Below are 18,655 nucleotides of genomic sequence, written 5' to 3' on the forward strand. Positions count from 1 at the left end.
GAAGAGGAGTTAAAAAGTTAGATCCTAGTCAAATAATCTATAGCATTATAAAGTGGATATGAAGCATCATGAATCTACTTCCTTGAAAAGAAATTGCATTTAGCTTCTATGAGACTTGTTACAACAACATTTTCTTTGTAAATACCACCATTGTTCCCCTAATACAATTCAAAGTGTTCATCACTCCTTTCTACAATAACACTGCCTTGAATTCTAGCATCTCCAATTATGCAAAGAACTATTACGATATATAATAATAATAATAATATCCCGATTAAAACAAGAGATTTTTCATTTGACACTCATCTACAAAGATTTTCAAGTTAAATAGGAGAACTCAACAAGCTGTTAGAACCACAAGTACTCAAAAACTCTGCAAATACTTGCATGGTCTTCTATCTACACTCCATTGAATCTAAAGATCAAGCTTTGATTTGACATTTCATGTGAATGTAACCTTCGATGAAATATTTTTGTATAATAACATCTGAAAGGTCAAAAACAATATCAAAGTTTTGCTTCACACAATAGATTACATTAAATTGCTTTTGCATGCAAAGGTTAATTAGAAAAAATATTTTAGGCATATCCATAGTTTCTAATTGATTATGACTCCATATACAACATTGGGTATTCCAATTTGGCTTAAAGACTACCTTCTAAAAGACTGGTATTTTGGAAATAGATGTCTTTATAGAAATCAAAGATCTCTTGGGTGTTGCATGCCTGCCCTATTGGCTACCCTAACCTAGAGCAATGATACTTGAGCTAGATTTTCTTTGCATCAGTAGTCACACATCGCCCTAGTGAGAGCAAGGTTGCCAGTACAAACCCTGTAGAGGCCCACTCATCCCTGGGTTGAGAGGGAAATATAAGGAATACACAATATAAATTATTGAGAAAATGAACAATGAAAATATTAGGACAATATCACTTAAACCACAAATAAAATATTATACTTATGGTAACACAAACTAAACCACCACCTTGGTGCTTCAAGTGGTTTTGACACTTAGGTAACTTGTATCATGCAAAGGTTTATGATAAATGGGTATGCTATTGCAAAGTTTTAACCTATGAAAGGTAAAGAGATGCAAATATGAGACAAGAAAAATAATGTGCAAATCTTATGTTCCACTCTTAAAGAGGCTAGAAAATCCAATAATGTTATGCTTGACTACAACTTCAATACAAAGATGAGGGACTTTGGTTTAGCTTGGATGTTGGAGCAAAATAATTTGTCTTAGATTACAATTGTAGCTAGAACCCTCAGTCAATTGGCTCTCGAGTGGGTGATGACAGGAAGAACAAGCCCTGAATTGCATGTTTATAGTTTTGGGGTTGTGGCCTTGGAAATTGCTACAAGAAAGAGAGTAGTAGATGTGAGCTTGCAAGAGAATCATATAAGGCTTGTGGAGTGACTATGAGATCTCTATGGTTAAGGAAGATTTTTGGATGCTGCATATATAAAGATAAATGGGGATTTTGAAGGCTGAAATGGAACAATTGGTAGGGATAGGGTTGTGGTGCTCCTATCTAGATCTAGCTGCAAGACCCAAAATGAGGAAAGTGGTAAAGTTGTTGAAGCTAGAAGATTGAGTACCTAATCTTCCTCTAACTATTCATACCTATACCATAGAGTATCATCCCATCATTCTAGACCTACAATGAATGAAATTGATTAATTAATGAAAGTAAGTTAGTTTAAGCTTCACTTGGTTTTGAGGATACTTTAATATTCTCTACTTAACAAGGCCAACCATATGAAGGTCAAAATTCATCTAGCCTCACCTCCACCCCCTAACATCAATATAAATTCTCCATTAACATATAATTACATGCTTCATTCCTTCATTCATTCATTTATGAACTATAACATTGAATCAATACAATCACATAGCATCCATTAATATGATATAAAATTCATTAATACACAATACTAATCAAGACTTCATTAACACATAACAATATTGATTAACATGACATAAAAATTAATATTAATATGCAAAATTCATAGATAATTACTCAAAACAATGTTTTTTCATTATCTAACAAAGTTCATCAAACAAGGTTTATCAAAGACAATTTTTTAAAAAACATTTATTCTTTTTTTTTTTCTTAGCTTTCTTAAGGAAAAGGCCGATAGGAGCATCAATATCTTCCTCATTCTCCTACTCTTGTGGCACATGTAATGCCAAATTATGATCCCTCATCCTATTTTGAGGAACATGAGGTTGTTGCACTAAAGTGGGCTCTGTTTCCATAACAAGCAAATGGGTTAAATTGGCATACTCTTTTTCTTTTTTCAAATGTTACAAGTATTTCATTAACTAGTAGAACATAACACACATTTTTCTTACCTAACAATGCCACATCATTTACAATAACATTTTGATCTATTGCCACCTCAAAATGTTGAACACTTTGAACATGTTTCACTCATTCACCATGAGGTTCGACATGCTCTAAAATATTGAAAAAAAGGTTACACATCAAATTAAAATTGAAGATGTTATATTTTATTCATAATTGCATAATTAATTTCCAATAGAAAATTAATACCTCCACCACTATGATGCATATCATGACCTTCATCAAGTGTAGGTTCTGTGATAGGATTTGAAGGTTGTGGTGAAATGTTATGCATATTATTATCATTGTTTGATATATAAAACATAAATAGTCAATTTATTTTGGAAACTAAAACCAAAAATAAAATTTCTCAACTAGTCAATTTGATTTACTTTTCATTTGACCAATTTATCTATGTCTCATTTGGTGCACTAGATTCTTGGCACTTGTCACTTTGATCATCGTTGTCATCACCACCATCTTCATCACCATCAATATCATCATCTTCATCACCATTATCATCACCATCATCACCACCATCATCGTCAACATCACCAGAATCATCATCATCTTCTTCTTCTTCTTCATTATTTTGTAATAGTTGTTAATGATCATCATTTATTGCATCTTTTGATTCTTCAGTATCTTCTTCTTCTATCACATTATACCTTACTGGCCTTCCTCTTGGATCATGTCTAACAACAAATGACCAAACCAGTTTATGTGGAACACCAAAGTAAAATAGTTGCTCACATTGACTTAGAAGAACATAGCGCTCATCTCCAACTAGCTCAAATGACCTTATATTAATCATTATAAACCCACTATCATGTTTAATAATGGTCATATCAGGAACATTTCAATTCAGCCGTAGCCTATACCATTTGATGACAAATAGAACTAATTTAAATGAATTATAGTTGCACTCAAGTATATCATCCAAAATGCCATAATCTCAATTTTCAAATTGTTGAGGATGTATGTCATTTTGAGATAAAATATTGGTGACCTCGAAGACTGTACTTATCCCAAAATCACAAGTTTTCTTCATTTTATCTAACTTTTTAATGCAAAATTTATGACCATGGTAGAACATAGCTTTGTGGTGTTTGATCTGCAATAATTCAAACATGTCAAGATTATTTACATTGATCTATGTATTGATATGAAACTTATAGGATATGATTAGTAATCTTATACGTAACTTTCTATCTATTAAGTTGTAAGCTAGATCAAGTACCATTGGTGTAACATTGGGATCTCCATTACGATGAGCTTCTTTAACTAATTATGTAACACTATCCCATGTTAATGAGCAACCATTTTCTTGAAACTGTTGAATCCATACTGTCATCTAATCAAGATTGTTTGCAATATACAAATGTAGTGCATCCCACTCATGACCAACTATAAAGGAAACAAATAGACCAGTTAGAAACAACTTATATTGATGATGTATAAGAATTAATTAACTATAATTAACATCTTATAATTACCTCTCACTATCCTTAATCTACCTTCCCCATCAAGTACCCCCCTTCGAATCTATTAATGGAGTTGGGATGAGTTGATGCACCTGGTCTAGACTTATACAGTAAGTATTAATGTAGTTTTAAATTATAGAAAAAGTTTTATAATGGTTTTTATAGTAAACTCTTTTATTTATGTCATTAACTAAAAAACATATGTGCTATTTTTACATAGGAATATTAGCTTCATAGAAATTGAAGCAAATATAATATACACAGATTTATGTCTGATGATAAATCTATATATTAAAGTCTGATTATACATATATGAATATATACATACATATATATACATATACATATACATATACATATATACATATATCTATATATATATATATATATATATATGTATGTATGTATGTATGTATGTATGTATGTATACACACACACGCACACACACACACATATATCTACATACTTATTTATACAAATCATCATAATACTATAATATTTTGAAGCTACCAATTACATGTTATAGTCTTATCATTAATATTGATTATTAGTATCGGGCATTGTAAGTTGCCAAGGATATTGTTAAGTGTATCAGTGCTACTTATAATAATCTCACCAATCATTTTGGATATCAACGAATGGTAAGTGAATCAATCCTTTCATAAGACATATTGTATATGCATTGAAGCATGACCACATAGGGTCATGCATAATCATGTTCCAATGTATATATAATATGCATTTAATATATTCTAGATATATCAATAAAAAAATGGCAATATCATCTCAGTTAATAAAATTAGAACTGCACTAATATATACTTGAATTAAATCTTCTCAAATAGTATAGAAGGAAATTTTGGACACATATACAAATTATTATTATCAGTATAATACACACACGCACACACACATATGTATATATATGTATATACAAATACACATATATATGTATATAGATATATATAGATATATATGTGTGTGTGTGTGTGTACACACACACACACACACACACACACACACACACACACACACACACACACACACACACACACACACACACACACACACACACAAGAACTCAAAAATAAATTTTTCTATTGCTCACACATTGAAAATAAAATTTAGTTAGTCTCCTTCGATATACAATCTCATAAATTTACATGGTATCAAAGCCAAATTTGTAGAGAGACTGCTAAAACTAAATTTAAATTAAAAAGGGACATCATGTTAAACAATGTTAGAGTTGAGGATAGAATTGGAGCAAAAAACATTTTCTCATGGAAAATTCAAATTATAACAATCCTTGAAGATTTGGAATTAGAATCACTCATTGAATCATATATTTCAATACCTGAAAGTGAGGTAGAAAAAGCCACTTGGAAAAGGCAAAATAATAAACCTAGGAAAATCATTATTGATTTAGTAAAAGATCATACTATTCCCTCTATATTAAATCTCAAGAAAGCATTCAAGGTATTCAAAACAATTAAGGATTTTTTTGAGATCAACAACTCAAGTAGATTTCTTACATTAAAAAATCAACTAATGAATAGAAAAATGAATAAAGGAGAATCAAGCTCTTCCTACTTTGGAAGAATTTCTAAAATAAAAAATCAATTGTCTTTTATTGGAAAAAAAGTAAAAGATCAAGAATTGTCAATAATAGCACTTAGAGGATTACCTATATATTGGGAAGCATTTATCCAGGTTGTCATCAGATCATCAATACTAGTTTTTGATAAACTAAAAAATGATTGCACTTCAAAAGAATCAAGACTAATTTCTAGAGGGATCGTTTCAAATCAAGAGGGAGAAAATCAAGCTCTTATTTTAGTCTCTAATAAAAATAGGAAGAAAAGAAAATTTGAAGGAAAGAGAAATGATAAAAGAAAAGGAAATAGTAATTACAAAAGAAATGATTTCTCCAAAGTTCAATTTTGTAAGAATGAGAAATTCAGACATACCTTTAGAAATTGTCCAAAAAGGGAAAAAATTCTAGCTTCCTTAGCTGAAACAAAAAAGAATGAAAAATCTATTATTCTACTCAACTCTATCAAGTGAGATGAAATCCAACGGAAATGTGTAGATAATAGACAATGGTGCTTCCCACCACATAACAAGATTTGGGGATAATTTTAAAACTTTTAAAACTTATCTCACTAAAGGAGTCACCGTTGGAGATAACTCCACCTATCCAATAAAAGGAATTGGGACTTGTTCTATACAACTAAGAACTAGGGTTACTCTAAAATTGAAAGATGTTCTTTTTGTACTTGGCATAAAAAGGAATCTAGTATCGATTTCTGGACTTGCTAAAGAAGGGTACCAAGTCACCTTTGATGAAGAAAAAGTGATGTACTAGCCTAAAAAGTACTAATCTCAAGAATGCTATCACCACAGGGACTAGAGATGGAACCCTATAAAATTATGTAATATTAAAAAGAAAGCCCTAATTCATGAAGTGACAAATCCTAATGAAATATGGTATAGAAAGCTCAAACTTTTTGGAATCAGTCCACTACCAAATGTAGAAAACATCACCATTGGAACACCTAACTTTAATTCAAACCATATATGCATTTGTAAAGGATGTGCTCTAGGAAAGAATGTTAAAATACCCTTTTCCTCCTAGCAAACACAATCTAAATCAGTTTTGGAACTAGTTCACATTGATTTATGTGGAACTATGCCAACACTTCCTTTAGGAGGATTCTCATACTACATAATATTTATTGATGATTTCTCTAGGAAAACCTAGATCTATTTTCTAAAAATCAAAGAATAAAATGAGGTTCTATCAAAATTTAAAAAGTACAAAGTAATTGTGGAAAATAAAATGTCAAAAAGAATAAAAAATCTAAGATCAAACAATGGAAGTGAATATACCTCCAAATTTTAAAAATATTTTTGCAGCTCTATTAGGATTAAGAGGGAGTATATTGTACCTTATAATCCTCAATAGAATGGGGTAGAAAAAAGAAAAAATAGAACCATTGTTGAAGCAACAAAATTCATGCTTCATGATCAAAATATACACTTCTTATTCTGGGCAGAGGCCACTAATACTATTGTATATATTCAAAATAGATGCCCTCACTTAATCCTAGAAAACATAACTCTTGCAGAAGTATTTACATGAATTAAACTTGACTTAAATAATCTTAGATTATTTGGTTACCCTATTTACATTCACATACCTAAAGAAAAGAGAACCAAGTTACAACCATCCAAAAAGAAAGGAATATTTGTTGGGTACAATGAGAACTCCAAAGTGTATAGAGTCTATGTACTTAGGCAAAGATCAATTGAAATAAGAAGAGATGCCAAATTTGAAGAAAACACTACTCTAAAACTATCAACAAGTACAAAAGATGAGCCCATCATATACTTACTAGATGAAAATATACAAACTAGAAATCAAAGGGAGAACATATTAGAGAAGAATGTATCATTACAAGATACGTAAAATAGAGACATCTCTAATATCAAGAAAAGGACATCATGGGCAAGGAAAATACTTGAAGAAAATGATGTAGAGCCAGATGAAATTTCTAGGGAGACCAAGAAAAATAGAAATAAATCTTGTTATATTGCACTAGTAACTGAGCTTACTAAATCTAAACCATCAACTATTGAAGAATCCTTAACTTTTCAAGCTTGGAAAGATGCCATGGTCAAAGAATATCAATCCATATTACAAAATGATGTTTGGATATTGTACCTAGGCCTAAAGACAAATTAGTTTTTCATCCAAGTGGTTATAAAAAAATCAAATATATTTCAGATGGCAGTATTGAAAAACATAAAGCAAGATTTATTGCTCGAGGTTTATCTTAGAAGGTAGGCATTGATTATGAGGAAACCTTTGCTCCAGTTTCTCGATATACTTTTGTAAGAACACTTATTGCAATTGTAGAATCTAAAGGCTGGAAGATACATCAAATGGATGTGAAGACCGCATTCATGAATGGTGTCATTAATGAAGAAGTATATATCAAACCACTTGAAGGTTTTGTCACAAAAGATAAGAATCTATATGTATGTAAATTAAAGAAATCTATTTATGGACTTAAACAAGCACCATGAGCTTAGTATGAAAGGATAGATAACTACCTCTCCAAACTAGGATACTCTAAAAATGAAATTGATCCTAACATTTATTTCAAAATATCTAATGGTGACATGTTAATACTTGTTTTATATGTTGATGAACTTTTGATAATATGTGAAGATCACTTAATTGAAAGATGCAAACAAAATCTTATACCTGAATTTGAAATTAAGGATCTAGGCCTACTACACTATTTTTTTGGTCTAGAAGTATGTCAAAAGAAAGATTATATTTTTCTAAATCAAGGGAAGTACACCCATGACATCTTGGCTAGATTTGGGATGATGGATAATAAACCTCTAGCAACTCCAATGGAAACAAATCTACACAAGCTAAAAGAATAAATTGTAATTTAGAGTCTATTGATCCCACTTTCTATAGACAGATCATTGGATCACCCATGTATCTAGTAAATGCTAGGCCTAATATCTATTATCCCACCAATGTCTTAAGTCATTTCATGTGTGAACCAAAGAAGACTCGTTTTATGGTTGCTAAACATATCTCGAGATATCTATGTGGCACTCTTGGTCTTGGTTTGAAGTACAAAAATATTGAGATCTTCAAAGATAAACTTGGTATGAAAAAATTATAAATACATTTGTAAGTGATATCTATTTATGAATGAATTAAAAATTAGTTTGTTTGCAAACTTGTGTTATGAAAGGTGACAATATTTCATATGTGTAAGGTGACGACCTTATCAATATTTGATCTATCTTCTACTACCAAAAGTAATGAAGCAAAGTGTTATTATTGTTCTTTGGGCTAGATTTTACTGGACACATTGATAACCATCATGGTTCTTCAAGTTGGATTTTTCCAGACACCATAACTTGATCGACCACATTCAAAGTGGCATTTAATCTTGTATTATACCTGCTTCAATTCCATCCTTGCTAAAAAGGGAGTGTTGAGAATATTAGCTTCATGGAAATTGAAGCAAATATAATATATGGAAATTTATATGTCTGATGATAAATCGATATCTTAAAGTCTAATTATAAATATATATACATGTACATATGTATGTAAATATATATATATATATATATATATATATATATATATATATATATATATATATATATATATATATATATATATGTATGTATGTATGTATGTATGTATGTATGTATGTATGTATATATTCATATATATATGTGTGTGTATATATATGTGCATGTGTATACACACACACACACACATATACATACATACACACACACACACACACATGTATATATACACATGCTTATATATAAAAAAATATCATAGTATTATAATATTTTGAAGTTACTAATCACATGTTATAATCTTATCATTAATACTGATCATTACTATTGGGGATTGTAAGTTGGCAAGGATATTGTTAAGTGTATCAGTGTTACTTCTAATAATCTCACTGATCATTTTGGGTATCAATGAATGTTAAGTGAATCAGTGCTTTCATAAGACATATTGTATATGTTGACCACATAGGATCATGCCCCTATGTGATCGTGTTCCAATTTATATATAAAATGCATTTAATTCTCTAAGATATATCAATAAAAATTTGGCAATATCATCTTAGTCAATAAAATCAGAACTGCACTAATATATACTTGAATGAAATTTTCTCAAATACCATAGAAGGAAAGTTTGGATACATCTACAAATTATTATTATCAATAGGAGATATATATAAGAACTCAGAAATAGAGTTGTGGATTACTCATACATTGAAAATAAAATTTAGTTATTCTCCTCAAATATATGATCTCATAAATTTACACAATTGGTTCAAGTACATTGCATGTTCTATCCTCCACGTGTGATTTTCTCAAATAATTTTTTTTTAATAGCTCTAACAATCTTGTCCATGGTTGTCAATATTTTTTATGCTCTAAAAATCTTATTTTTTAGCACCTAGCATTGATCTTATGTTGATTACACCGCTTTCTATGAGGAATAGTGCTGCAGTGGCAGAGAAGAGAAACACTATAGGAGGCAACATTGTTGAAAATGTAATAGGAAATTTAATGTTATGTTTTAAATGCTTTTAGTTTTTGAAGTTTGTAATAACGTCCTACATGTGGTGGCATACCTAGAGTAGCAGTTCGATAAGCTCTCCAGATATAGCCACCTAGGACCAGGTGTGTGGATCTTAAATTAGAATAGTTTTTTTTTAGTTCGTAGGTGGAGTGTTTAATAATTTTTAGAATCCAATAATAGGTAGTAGGCAGTTTTTGGAATATTCCTGACTTAGAAAACGACTGTCTAATATTGGTAGAAAAAATGTTTCAGATTCTTATCCTTTTTTTGGATAGAAGACGTTCTTCTTTTCTAAAATAAGAAGAAAACGTTTCACATCCTTTAATAGGAAAAAGAAAGTCAATTTTAAGGGTGAGCCAGTCGGCTATGGAAGACACGAATTGAATTTGGAGAGATATGGAATGTTTTCTTCATTTTGTCTTTGTGCAAGTTTTCGATGGTCTGATTTTTGAACGGATTTTTCTTATCTTCTCACTGGAAACCAGTTGATAGTTTGTAGAAGATTAAAAAGTTTTAGTTTTGGGTCGAATTAGGTATGTTTGCAGAAAATTAGTCTCAGTGCATGGGAAATATCTCCCAAATGCACCGTTGGATTTCTCTCAAATGTTTATATGTTGTTTGAAACCTAGTTACGCAAAATATTAATGGTTAGATTGAGAAAATATTGTCTGGTTCAAAAGTTATACATGTCTGTTCACGGGTCTATTCGAAGGCAGCAAGAAGATATTTTGGGAGATTTTATTTTCAAAGTTTTGTTTATTGAATTTGATTCCTCTGCATATATATAAAGGGATGCAGTTAGTAAATGATTGAGTCTGTTTTGGTCTATTTTCCTGACTTAGAAAATGACTGTCTAATATTGGTAGAAAAAATGTTTCAGATTCTTATCCTTTTTTTGGATAGAAGATGTTCTTCTTTTCTAAAATAAGAAGAAAACGTTTCACATCCTTTAATAGGAAAAAGAAAGTCAATTTTAAGGGTGAGCCAGTTGGCTATGGAAGACACGAATCGAATTTGGAGAGATATGGAATGTTTTTTTCATTTTGTCTTTGTGCAAGTTTTTAATGGTCTGAGTTTTGAATGGATTTTTCTTATCTTCTCACTGGAAACCAGTTGATAGTTTGCAGAAGATTAAAAAGTTTTAGTTTTGGGTCAAATTCGGTATGTTTGCAGAAAATTAGTCTCAGTGCATGGGTAATATCTCCCAAATGCACTGTTGGATTTCTCTCAAATTTTTATATGTTGTTTGAAACCTAGTTACGCAAAATATCAATGGTTGGATTGAGAAAATATTGTCTAGTTCAAAAGTTATACATGTCGGTTCACGGGTCTATCCGAAGGCAGCAAGAAGATATTTTGGGAGATTTTATTTTCAAATTTTTGTTTTGAATCTGATTTTAGTGTGTGATCCTAGAGGTTGTAGATGCCCCTTGAAGAAACTCAGTTGAGTGTCTGATTCCTCCTGAGTTTTCCAAGGTGTGGCTCTACATCAAATAGAACCATAGAGGTAATGTTGACTGTAATGTTAGCAACATGTAGTGCATGGCCACATATGCGATAACAACACCTATTGGTAAGTAGATTCCTCTTTTTCTCTTTCATTTTTCATGTGTTTATTTCAGTCACTACAACATTTGGGCTCAAATTGCATTGACAATTTGCAACAATGATCTAATTTGTGGTTATTTTCATGTTTTCTTTTTTGCAATTATCCTCAACGACATCACAATAGCAATGTTAGCATCATAATTGCGACACCCTCACAAGGATAAAACAAAAAAAGAAACATGAAAGTAATTTTCCATTTGTTTTGATTTTGGAGAGAGTTGCATGCAAAAGAGGTGGAGAGGTATGAACATTTTCATGGTGCCCTTGTGATCGATGAATTTAGTTGCTATGGTCTTATGATCTCTACATTTTGTTGTCATTTTGTGCCCTTGCTCTATGATTTCATTGTCATGTTGTGACCTTTCTTTTTGATTTTTTTGTCATGTTGTGCCCTTGCTTTGTGATTTTATTTTTGTGTCATGCCCTTGTGATCTACGCACCCTAGCTTTGTGATTTTCTTCAAGGGCAAGAAGGGGTATGTATGTAAATGGTTTTTTCTTTTCATTGAAAACATGTATGTCTTTATATTTCCTTCTAAACATGTATCTCTTTACATATTTAGAGAGATCTTTTTCAAGGTGCTTATTACATATATGATCTAGTTGCATACATATTCTAGAATCCAAATAATCAAACAATAAAACTCATTCAACTTGTATTAAGAGACTTACCTCAAGATCCTGTACAAAAATAATGTATACCACAAAAAATGGGTTGAGTTAACAAGAAATTTTACCAAAACATATCGTAGCAGATATTTTTAGAAAGAAACAAGCCATAACCAGTTAAATGGGTCTAGTTGCTGATTAGCTGGGTTGATATATATGTATATTTAACTTGGTTATGACATCTATAAGGGAATGAGCCTTATGATTATGCATATGTTTTTGGTGCATTTCTTTCCTATGATATATCTCTGCATTTCATTATTGTGCCCTTGCTCTGCAATTTGGTTGTCATGCCCTTGTGATCTCTATTTTTGGTTGTTCCCAACCTTGAAACACTCTTATAAGTATTTGATACTTGGGATCATTGTAGGGAGATTGTTCCAATACTTGAAACACTCTTATACACATTTTATATTTGGACTATAAATTCTCAAACACACTTGCAAGTGATTGCCATACTACCTACCACAACACTTTCTGAGATTCTATCTAGTGGCTCCCTTAATATCATCTATGTTGTCAAGCTATTGTTTCTATCATGTAGTCTCCTTGTAAAGCCACTCCTTCTTATTCTCTTTCTAAAGTCATTCCTTTTCCTTTTCTCTCGTGCCTTAAACTTTTATTATCAAACTTATGAATATCTTCCTCTACCTTATCTTAAATTAACTTCACAATGCATTGTAACTCTAGCATAGGTGTTGATCATTGATACCTTTCATTTCAACATTCAATTTTTCAAGATTGGTCAACACCCTCAATTGTGGACCTCTCACATCAAGCACTTCTTGTACTATTTCAACACCATGTTCTTTCTTCTGAGCTAATAGTTCTTCAGATGCATTTTCTTGTGAAATATCAATTTTGTTGAATAATTGTAAACTCTTAGAAAGTGCATTGTTTTTTTCATGTATGTATGTATATATGTATGTATGCATAAATATATGTATGTATGTATATATGTATACATAGAGATCTTGTGGATTATGGATTATAGAAAAATGAAAAGAAAGCATGACATTAATCATTCTCCATTTGTTTTGATTGATTGCAAAGAGTTGCGTGCGGAAGAGGGTGGAAATCTCCAAACGAAGGTGGAGAGCTCTAAACGTTGGTGGAGATCAATGGAGATCTAGGATTTTTTTGTCATTCCCTTGTTGTCTTCATGCCCTTACTCTGTGATTTTTTTCAAGGGGAGAAGAGGTAATTTTTGGTGTTTTGAAACATCATGGTTTCAAATTACCCAGATGAGAACAAGATACATCTAGGGGCAGTTACTTCCCATTTTCAAAATACCCTTTTAGACACCAGGCCAACTATAAGGCTAGACCCTTCTTCTACTTTAGGCTCTGCAAAACCTAGGTGGGTGGACCTATAAATTCTTTATATGGTACTAGTATTCAAAGCATACACTAAATCTAAAACAAAGTAGATAAAATCCTTAATCTTATAACACTTATGCAAAGATCCCAGACATGAAATAGATAATAACATGGCCTAAGAAATTGATAAGCTAAGTGAGGGCATCCTTTTTAGTTCCTTCAACATTACAAGGAAATATATTTGATTAATGATGTTGATTTCAAAAAAACTCCAAATATGCAACATTAAGAACAAGTTGATCCTATAGTTGATCAATGCCTTATCTATTAGGAAATTCCACTAATCACACACATACATCTATGATACTAGTGACATATTCCATACATCAAAATAACAGATCTATCTTATCACTTTGTGAATCAAAAATTGGTGTTTATAAAGACCTCATTCTTAGGAAATATCCTTCTCAAATAACCAGCAACCTTGTCAAATACATCAAGCATTTACTCAGCCCTTTGTTCCAACAACAAAATAAATCAGACATACAACCTTAAGGGCATGCAAATGGGTCTCAGTTCTTTGTCCCTAAACCACATAAGATCGTAGATTATAGAGATACAAGATGAGAATCAAAATGAAACTAAGGAGATTATTGCTCATTTGTATTCATTTCTTTAAAACTATACATTTAGATGCATGTAAAATAATTCATAAAACCACTAAATGGATTAGAATTAGCTATATTAGCTTAACTATTATTGTTCATACAAGAGAAATATATTGAAGAATATGGTGGAATCGCAGCTCTGGATCCAACAATATGGTCTCACAAACAAATTCGAACAAACTGGTTTCACAGTGAAAACTGCCAACCCTTGAGAAAGAAGAGACTAAAAAAAAAAGAAATCACAAATCAGATTAGATGTTGCCATTTTTCCACTTGGAAAACCTCCAACATTAGATGCAACACATCTATCTACTTTCTCTCCATAACTACACATAAGATATTTTCATTGCTGCTTGAGAATGTTGGAATATTCAAATGGGAAGAGGACTTCTGAGAGGAGGGGGGGGGGGGGTGAATCAGAAGTACCAATTGTTAACCTTTCAAATTCATAATAACATATAACTGAAATTAACATGGATGCAAGTAAACAAATATAAAATTAGAGCATGCATCAACACATAACATAAGAGATTTTAGTTACCCAAAAACCCTCTAGGAATAAGAAGGTAAAACTGGGGTGGGGATGACACCCACAAAATTACTAGAGCAATGAATTCAACCACTTTTGATGGTTTTCCCTGTTAAAGGCTTTACACTGTGTCAATAGTGACTTGTTGAAAGGATTTACAATCACTTTACATGAAGTGTCACCCTAGTAAAGAATTTACATAAAGGTTGTTAAACCTACCTAATACATAGGATTTTCTTGTCCTTCTCTAAAGACTTTCCTATCTAGTTGTTCAGCTAACCTATCACCATAGGATTTCAATTTCTAATACAATTGTGAGAGAGTATTAGAACTTTTGACCTGATTGAATGCAATCTCGAATTGTTGGGTTCATGCACTTGATCTAATATTTCTCTTTTGATCCTTGCTTGATCTAATCTCTATATATGTCTCCTGTTTTGCTATGGTCAACTGAATATAACTGCTATCCCTTTCACTGAGATTTCACTATAATGTCCCCTTATGCAACTTTTCTTTCTGTGCATACAATGGTGCATTCATCTTCCTTATAAAGAATGTGAAGACTTAGGGTTAGGTATGAATCTACAATCCAAATTGAATCTCAAATTCTCGCTCATATTTTGCATTTTTCTCATTAGTTGCATGCCTTCACAATTTTTTGATTGGTTGCATGTAGATTTCATAGGAAATACAAATGACTCATCCTTATCCTCTTTCTCCTTTGAAATTTCTCTAAGTTGGCTTCAAAAATGATTTAGATCTTAGTTTGTGTAGGCAAAAATTTTTATGTTGATCTTGTGTTGCTCAGCACATGAAGTATTACTGATGCTTGACACATACTATTTTTGGATTGCTTGGCTTCTATTACATTTCCTAGTTTACTTGGCACCTATTATGTCCTATATCACTTGGCATATGTTGTTTTGAGTTGCTCGACATCTGAATGATTCTGTTACTCTGCACCTGAATGATTCCTATCTTGCTCGACATGTGTTATATTGTAGTCTACTCGACACTAACTATGACTTGGCACCTATTGTATACTCAGCATGTATGGTGAAAATGGTTAAGTGTGTTGACACTCATTTGTCAATACTATTTATTCGACCAACAATCTCCCCCTTTGACATGAGTGTCAAAAACACTTAACTTATAGCTCCCCCTAAGTTGGTTATGCCTTTGAATTTTGAAATTCTGTACTAATATGCCTAATCCTTTCTGTCCTTTGATCTATTCTACATTCTGACCCTATATGCTATATCTGATATATATGATGTGCCTATATTCCATGTCATTACCAAAGGTTTACATCTCTTCTTCACTCCTTTATTCCTTGTCTCCCCTTTTTGGCTCTATACAATCATTCCACTTTATTTTCAAAATGAATGAATGACCAAAATTTGTCAAAATTTTGGTAAATTTGGTAATTACCCTGGTAGTTACATATCTTCTTCTCCTATTGTAATTACTCCCACTATAATATATGTCTCCTCCTTTCTTCATTCTCCCCCTTTTTGACACTAATGTCAAAGGATTCTATGGAGTAATACCATATTTAGCCAAAAAATTGCTATTTACATCCATTATTATTTTTAGAGTTGCATCCAAATTTTCCAAAGCAATGTCCAATGACTTGTGCTGGATGATAGTCTCTGCAGCAAGGTGTACAAGTCCATCAAGAGTAGAAAGATTTGGATCTTTCTTTAATACTATCTCAGCATAGACTTGTTCCTTGTGGAGGATTTTGAAATGAGGGGTTATAGAGGACTGGATCTGCATCAATTTAGCCTTTATATTTGCCTCCTCTGCTATTAGCACAACTAACTCCCTTTGTGTATGAAGCATCTGTGCAAAATGCTTCTCACTTTGAGCTAGATCTCTATGTAATTGCATACTAGATATTTTCAAGTTCCTTTCCAAGCTCATTATTCGTTGATTAGTTTCTTGTGTGAAATTTGAAAATCACACAACTTCCTATACAATAAAAAAATATTTTCAAGAACAATTTTGGCCTTATCAATTGTTTTGGCCAACTTTACCTATTCAAGTGCAATGCCACTTGATAACTTCTTATTAACATTACCTTGAAACTTTCTTTCTAACCATTTCATTAGTTTAACATTGGTCTCTTGGTCCTCATTTGTCACCTGATCAACTATGTCTGATAGTTGCTCAATTATTGGTTTTCCTTGATTTGGTGACTACAAGTTGAAGGCATCCATGAACATGTCCTTGATATCATGAAGTGCTTTTTTTTGTTTAAACTCTTTTCTCAAAATTTCTTACCTCATCCTTCTATCCAATGCATTTTGCATTTTAGTCATTTGTGCCATTTTGATAGTTTTGGAATCATAGGAGGGTATCTCAATTTCTTCATCGAGTTTAGGGTCTCCATAGTGAAGTACCCTGGCCACTTTTGTTGAACTCGAGCCTAGCATGGAGAATTGCAATGGAATAGCTTTAGTGCTCAGCTCCTGAATAGTCTTAGTAGGAGTGCTAGTCTTTGGTAATTATATCAATGTCTGAATGGCGACCTGCTCCTTTTCTTTTGCTGCATCATCCTTTTCATTTGATTTCCTCTCCTATGTACTCAGTATCTAAGCATTATGCATATTTACACTTGGTGGAGGTGGTGGTGGCAACAAAAAAAAATTAGCTTTAGTGTATGTAAAAGGCTATACCTTTGGCTTCACCTTTTGTCTTTGTGGTGTTGCTACTGTTAGAGTAATTATTTGTTCGCACTTATTAATTAAATCACTTTGATTTAATTAATTAAGTTGCCTATTACTCTAGTTTTCTTAAGCTATCTTGTAGGTGCATATAATTAATATTTTATTAATTATATTGTGCAACCTAGCTTTTTTAGGCTTTAGGTTACCCTTTTCAAATTTTGATCTCCTTTTATAAGGATTGATCTCTTTGTATTTTTAATTATGAAGATCCGTTGAATAATATTTTCTTCGTCTGAATTTTTCAACTCAAACCCTTGCCTCTTCTTGTCTTTTTCTTCTCCATGACAGGTTTTCTACATGCAGGTTTCCTTGGGCTTTGTGGATTTGTTGTGCACTTTTTCTCAAATCCTACATGGTATTAGAACCAGATCTGTTATAGCTTGTTCAATGTTTCAAGAAAAAGAGAGAACAAGGGTTTGGCAGATCAGATCTGGTTTTTTTTAGCTTTTTCTAAGAAAATAGGGGGGTCACTAATTTTTGAAGTAGTTTGAGGCCAAACAGACCTCACGGATGGATTCACAAGGTGTCAAAACCCTCATTTTGATATAAAATTTGTCTGATTTGGACAATGTTGATTTGGGAGGCAATTTATTTTTGCCCAACACTTTTCCAAGTAAAAAAAGGTTTTCCGGCCCACAAGCCCTTTTCCAGCACCAAAAAACCCTTCTCCGGCCCACTCTAGCATCTATAGGCGTTGGCGTTGATTTTACTGCTCATCGCCTGTCCACGGCCATAGCACCGCCTCGGCCTCACCTCGGCTCACCCATAGCTCCATCGTTGCTCCTCCTCCACTCGGGTCGTGCCCCGCTTCACCTTAGCACCTCCCTGATCAAGCTCAACTCCTCCACTGCCCACCCACTACCCGACTGCCGCTCTGTTGGCGGTGCGGGGTTGGTGCGATGTTCTTAATTAAAATTTTTTTTTTTAAATTTTTTTTTTATTTTTAAAAAATAATTTTTTCATGCATTTCAAAGGGCCTGGATTTTTTTTTCCATAACTTGAGCATATGAACGTATTTTTTCAATCTAAAAAATGTGCCAAAAAATTATTTTCAAGATGGAAATGCTGGTATAGGTGTTTTTGGGTTTTGGTGTAGTTTGGTTGCTTGTTTTGGTAGTCAAAGCAAGATATTCTATTTTGCACTC

At 32.2% G+C, this 18,655-nt stretch overlaps 1 pseudogene; it reads right to left on the reverse strand.

Moving 5' to 3' along the window:
- Nucleotides 1–18,285, reverse strand: part of LOC149577973 (protein trichome birefringence-like 36) — a 55,565-nt pseudogene extending 37,280 nt beyond the window's left edge.
- Nucleotides 18,286–18,655: the final 370 nt, after the last annotated feature.

This window comes from Cupressus sempervirens, chromosome 1 (assembly GCF_028749045.1).
Source record: "Cupressus sempervirens isolate cs-2001-9-10 chromosome 1, ASM2874904v1, whole genome shotgun sequence".
Taxonomy (NCBI): domain Eukaryota; kingdom Viridiplantae; phylum Streptophyta; class Pinopsida; order Cupressales; family Cupressaceae; genus Cupressus; species Cupressus sempervirens.